The sequence below is a fragment of the Cheilinus undulatus genome, linkage group 21 (assembly GCF_018320785.1).
Source record: "Cheilinus undulatus linkage group 21, ASM1832078v1, whole genome shotgun sequence".
NCBI classification, from domain to species: Eukaryota; Metazoa; Chordata; class Actinopteri; order Labriformes; family Labridae; genus Cheilinus; species Cheilinus undulatus.
This window is the reverse complement of record NC_054885.1, coordinates 27,598,373-27,604,372: the sequence shown is the minus strand read 5'-3', so window position 1 is coordinate 27,604,372 and position 6,000 is coordinate 27,598,373.

Sequence of the window (6,000 nt, the reverse complement as noted above, 5' to 3'; positions counted from 1 at the left end):
CTGTGGATTTGACTGTGGATCTTTTTTTTACTGTTTTTGTGAGGGTGTCATTTCTACTGGAGCTCCACCAGGGGGCAGTAAGTAAACATAAGTCACCAACATTGATGACAGGCAACGTAATAACACCTTTTACCTCTTTTGATGGGTGATGCAAGCCTAATTAATGCTTCCCTATTTCAACTATAACACCTATATTTCTCTTATACCCAAAAAAAATCTTTAATTTGGTTTTTATGTACTAAATTTATCAACAACTGAAGGAAAAAAATGTTTTATTTTGTTAGATCTCACATTACAGTACTGTTGATTGACTATTGAGTAGTTCTTCTATGCAATCAGTGTCTGCCACTATGTTGATACCTTCTAATACAAGCCTGTGATTTATAATTCAACACATCAAAAAACAGTTGACACATCACTGGCTAATTCAAGTGTTTTATGTTGCACTACTTAATTTATGTTTTTATGTCCTCTGAGAATGTATATGTAATCACAGTTACACATAAAACACGCAGGGACTCCAGCTGAATTTAACACATCTCTTGGGATCTGCTGAGCAGTACTGTGATGTGTGATTCTATTTTTGCTTCCTTAAATGTGCAGTGACCTTGAGAAAAGCCCCTTTTTTTACCTCTCTGATGGACTGAGTACCAGGAGGAGAGAGTATCGGAGGTCAGAGGCCTTGTTGCTCATGTTGGTATGTCAGTGTGTGAAAGTGTTATTGTACCAGCGGTGAAAAGAGGGTGATTGAATGGTCAAGGCCTCAGAGCTTCCCCTCTCAGGGAGTTTCATGGAGGGGACATGAGCGAGGAGGGGGCTGGGCAGATGGGTGGATGGGTAGGGGGTGAGTCATCACGTGTCATCATACATGCACAGCATACCGCATGACAAGGGGGAATAAAACAGGTACATGGGAGAGGCTGTAATTACGGAGGAATCCTCTCTGCTCTGATGCACATAATAACTAGCTATTAGCTAATTAGTAACCAATAACACTGCTGTGTGTGTATTATGAGCAGTCAAGGAGACAAATCTCAGCAGGAGACGAGCACTGATCACACCACATCAGGGATAAGATGGCTTACGGGCAGCAAGCCGGGCTGCGTTTGTGTGTTATCCCTAACTGATCTCCAGTGTATCACAATGTTTATGGTAACTCTAGAGCGTACTAAAGGTCGCCTACTGCTGCGTGCTGTTCAGGCTTAACAGGCAGCTGCAAGCAAACAGTGCTGCACTGAAAAGTCAGTAAGCTGTATTCACATGGCAGTTTTAAAGCGATTACATCAGGGATCACACCCCACTGTATGATTAATTAACCTTGACTGATGCTTTGTAAAGCTAAATCCAGCCAAGTGAGTACACTCACAGGTCTGCATGTACAGAGAGACATATGAGATGGTTGAAGAGAAGGCTTCAGCTGGTCCTGGTAATAAAGACTTGAGGTCAGCGTAGTGAAACAAAGCCTCTCTTTCTCCCAGATTAGCATGGGACCAGTCCTCTTATCCTTCCTGTAAAGCTCTCACTAGTCTCTGTCCAAACACTCAGAGCGATGGCTTTCTTTCCCCACAACTTTTATTTTTTTCCTTCGAACACTGCGTAGTGTGAGTTGGACACAGACCAGCGTTTGACAGAATCATCATCCAAACCCACAAGTTGAATCTGCATATGCACACAGTGTGGTTCAAAGGGGAGCTGAGTCAGGACGGGGCTGGGTTGCTTGGCTTCAGTCCCCTGCTTCCATGGTACACAGCTGAGTAGCACAGTGCTGCCATAACCTGCAGGACAGCCCATGAATAAAACATAGCCTCTGTATTAGTGCTTAAAGATGTCTTTTCATTTCCAGTTTGAGTCACGAGGTACAGTAGATTTACTCTATGCAAATGATAAAGCCAAAGATTATCAATAATTTCTGTGTGCTGTTAAGCTTTTATCACACTGGCATTCATAACCACACAGCCAATTATGCTGCACATCAATAAACACAAAGACGCAATAAAACACTCATACTGAGCCCCCTCAAAACATTTCCAGAGAAACCCTGAAGCATCAACAGAGTATATTTTAAAGGCTCTTCTTTTTTTTATTAATATGTGCTGATACAAGGTCGCTCTTGACCTGCAATAACGCAAAACACTCACAAAATAAAATCCTCCCTTTGCCTAAGACAGCTGTCAAAGCTTTGACTGTCAGGGGGAAAAAATCAAACATATGAACATCATTCCTCAAAGAAAACACAACCAAGGTGTTATATTAACCTCGGCTTACAAATGTCTCAGCTGTTGTACATGATAAATTATCCAATTCACTGAAAAATCACAGAAAGCTCTGAAAATAGTGCTATGTGCACACTGCAAAATTACAATCCAAGCAAGTGTATTTGTCTAATTTTAGGTGAAAATGTCTTATAACATATTTTAAAAGATGGTCTTTCTTAAGAAGCCAAGATAAGCATTTTAAAATATACAAAGCTAAAAATAGGGATGAGTTGTTTGTTTTAGCTACATATATCTGCTAATGGAACAAGACAATGTAGCCTATTGGATGAGTTCATATAACCCTTTTCCTTTAGCAATACTGGCTTTTATTTCATTTTTTCATCTTGAAATAAGATATTTATCTAGACTTAAGAAGTGCATGTGGCTTATCATTGACATTAGTAATTTTTGACTTGAAATTCGACAAATACGCTGCACTTTTGAAACTCGAAATTTTAGAAAATCATGCTTACAGAGTTACTAAGCTTCTGCTCCATGTGGAACAGTGTTATCAGATAAAAAGCAGATCAGACTTTCTTCCTTGTCTTTAAAACTGCTTAGCCAGATTAAAGATGATATTTGTACATGTCTGTTTAGTTTTGGACATTTGAGAATCTGTATAGAATGTACTTTGAATATTTAAATTACAGAACCTAAAAAAGTATTCCACCCCATGGATATTACACCATTTTATTGATTTTATAAATCAATCATGGTCAATAGGATTTGGCTTTTTTGACCAAAAAAGTTACAAAAATCCTTCTTTAGTATTAAAGTGTAAACAGATTTTTATATAGAAATGTCAGACAAAAATATGTAATGTAAAATAAAGTATTGTATAAATATTCACCCACTTTAAAGTGACTGACCTAATTCAACAGAGGTCCGGCTATTTGGTGCGAGTACCCTCACAACTAGTGAAATGGGAATCATCTGAGTGCAGTGAATATTTTTGAAGCGATTGTACGATTACACTATAAAGTCAAAATAACACTCCAAGCAACTCAGAGAAAAGGTTAATAAGTCACGGCATGGAGGTTAAATTCATTATCAAGGAATCAAAAGAATGTCGCACATGTATAAATCTGCCAAGATCAGGCCGTCCTCACAAACTGAGTGGCCATGCAAGAAAGAAACTAGTGAGAGAGGACACCAAGACACCTATGAAGGAGTTACAAGCTTCTGCAGCAGAGATGGGGGCATTCTGCATTCAACAACAGTTACCAACAGTTACCTCTTTCCCAGTCAAAGATTTATGGGAGAGGGGCGAAGAAAAGCCAGTGTCGAAGAAAAGTCATTAAATATCATGTGGGAGACTCAAATAAAGTTCTATGGTTGGATGAGACCAAAATGCTGCTTTTTGTCAAAAAGTTGCCTTGTTTAGAGGAACACTGCACATCACCACAAACACACCCTCCCCACTGTGAAACATGGTGGTGACAGCATCATGCTGTGGGGGTGTTTCTTGGCAACTGGCCCTAGAAGGCTTGTAAAGGTAGAGGATAAAATGTATGTGGCAGAATATAGGGGAAACCTGGAGGAGAATCTTCTTCAGTCTGCAAGAGAACTAAGGGGAAACATGGTGAAACCTACACAGAATTGGTTTAAAGACAACAAGATGAATGTTCTGGAGTGGCCAAGTCAAAACCCAGACCTCAATCCATAAGAAAATTTGTGACTGGGCTTGGAGTCATTCATACTGCTCAAGCTAAAAGTAAAATTCCAGTGTCCAGATGTGCAAGCCTGACTAAGACCTATCCACAGACTACGGGCTGCGATTCATTTTGACATTTAAGAGGATTTTCGTTTTTGGGTCAAAATATTCAAATCATATTGACCATAACTGATTTTTAAAATCAATAAAAGGATCAAATCCAAGGGGGTCAGTGCTCTCCATAGGCACTGTATGTAGAAACCCATCTTACACAGAAGCCCTTGTGCTTCAAAGATGGCTGCTAACCTGAATTTCTGTTACAGTTCCACATACAAAACAGCACTATTTTTTATTTGGTGTTTAAAACAACAGGTACTGTGTAGCAGTCATTTGGACATGTTACAATACACCAATAACAAAATAGGACTTTGCTGTGTGCATTTGCTGGTTACCAATCTGTATGACAATCCTGATGTATTTGTATGTAAATAAAAAATCTTTTAATGTGGCAGTAGATACATTTTAACATTTTGAGGCAGCGTCTATCAGACCAAACAGAAGTCACAAAGTCTTTCTCCCTCTACATGAGGGTTTGTTTTGTTCTATGAATAAACTGGAGATCTGACATGCCAGCTTGATCAGCAGCAACAATAAAGTGATAACCTCTGGACTGAAACCACTAGCAGAAAGCCCTCTGAACCAAAGTGGCACATCTGTCTCCTTATCTGCAGATCCAGCTCTGCACAGCCTCCCTGCAACCTCCCATCACCACTTACCCTCTCTCTCTCTTACCACCTATAGCTGTGAATTAGTGACATCTGTGACATCTGGGTTCCCTTTGTCCCTGCTCTGACCTCTCTTGGGACACCCTCTACAGACATAAAGACCCTTCTGCACCTCAGCTGCTGCTGAACTCACACACCAGCATCCTCTCCTGACTCCCCTCCTGGTGTGATGCGCGTCACTGAAATCACTAGAAAGGAGGGAAAACAGTCTGTGTGTGATAGGGTCAAGTCCGAGTAAGCGGGCTACAGGCCTGCTGGGACCTCTGCTGTCTAATGATAGACTGAACAATGCAGCAGCTCACTCTCCACTGACACTAAGCTGCAGGGGTGAGACAGCACTATGTCAAAGGTTGGGCATCCCACCTTTAAACAACTCCCAATCTTAACACTGTCAGACTTGCCACGGCATGGAATGGGAATAGCGTACAGCATTTGAAGAGAGCAGGAAAGAAAGTGAGGGCGAGTTCACTGCAGTAAATTAGTACCCACAGTGTTATTATTGTAATCAGGGGTTTGGAGGGATTTGAATGGTGAGAAACTCCCATTGTGTGCGCCTCCTTCCAGCAGCATGAGCTGCAGACCTACTGTATAATCACTATCATTTACCACAGTACAGCACTCCTCTGTTTATTGAGATATTAATCTGGGATAAACAAAGCTTTTGACAAAACAAATTAACATTCTCAAAGAAGTGCTGCACTAATGGAGTCCATTGAGATTGATATTAAAATGGGGATGAGATGCAGCGTGAGGGAGGAAAAGAAAAGGAGCTAGGAGGCGCTGGAAAAAAAAAAAGTAGAAGCAGGCCCAAGGTGACGCACATTCCTCCTCTCATGGGAAGTGTCTGTCTAAACAGCGGACCTCCCTGGGGCGGGTCCCAGCTGAGCACCTGAGATCAACATCAGCACATTATGTCAGAGAGGGAGGGATGGAGTTAATGATGATGAGAGCGGGGAGGATAGAGATGATGATGGCCGTCTTGAGCTCCCATTAACACTTCTACCCTGGAGTGGATTGTTTCATCTTCAGTCCTGCTTGTTAAAACACATTCAGTTGTCCTCAGTTGACCAGGGAGTGCTGCCTCGGTACAATGCCCCGCCACTGAGCCATAAGATCCGTGCCTCACCTTGTCGAGCACTGCAGCAGAGCAGAATACATGTGCATATTGTCCTTTCATTTGTAAACACAGCCAGCTCCCAGGTTCAGCTGCACATCCGAGCCATGTACCAATAAAAATAGCATTGCACATGTTCCCCTTATGGCTCAAGTGACTGGCCTTTTTTCTGAGCCCATACAATGTTACACA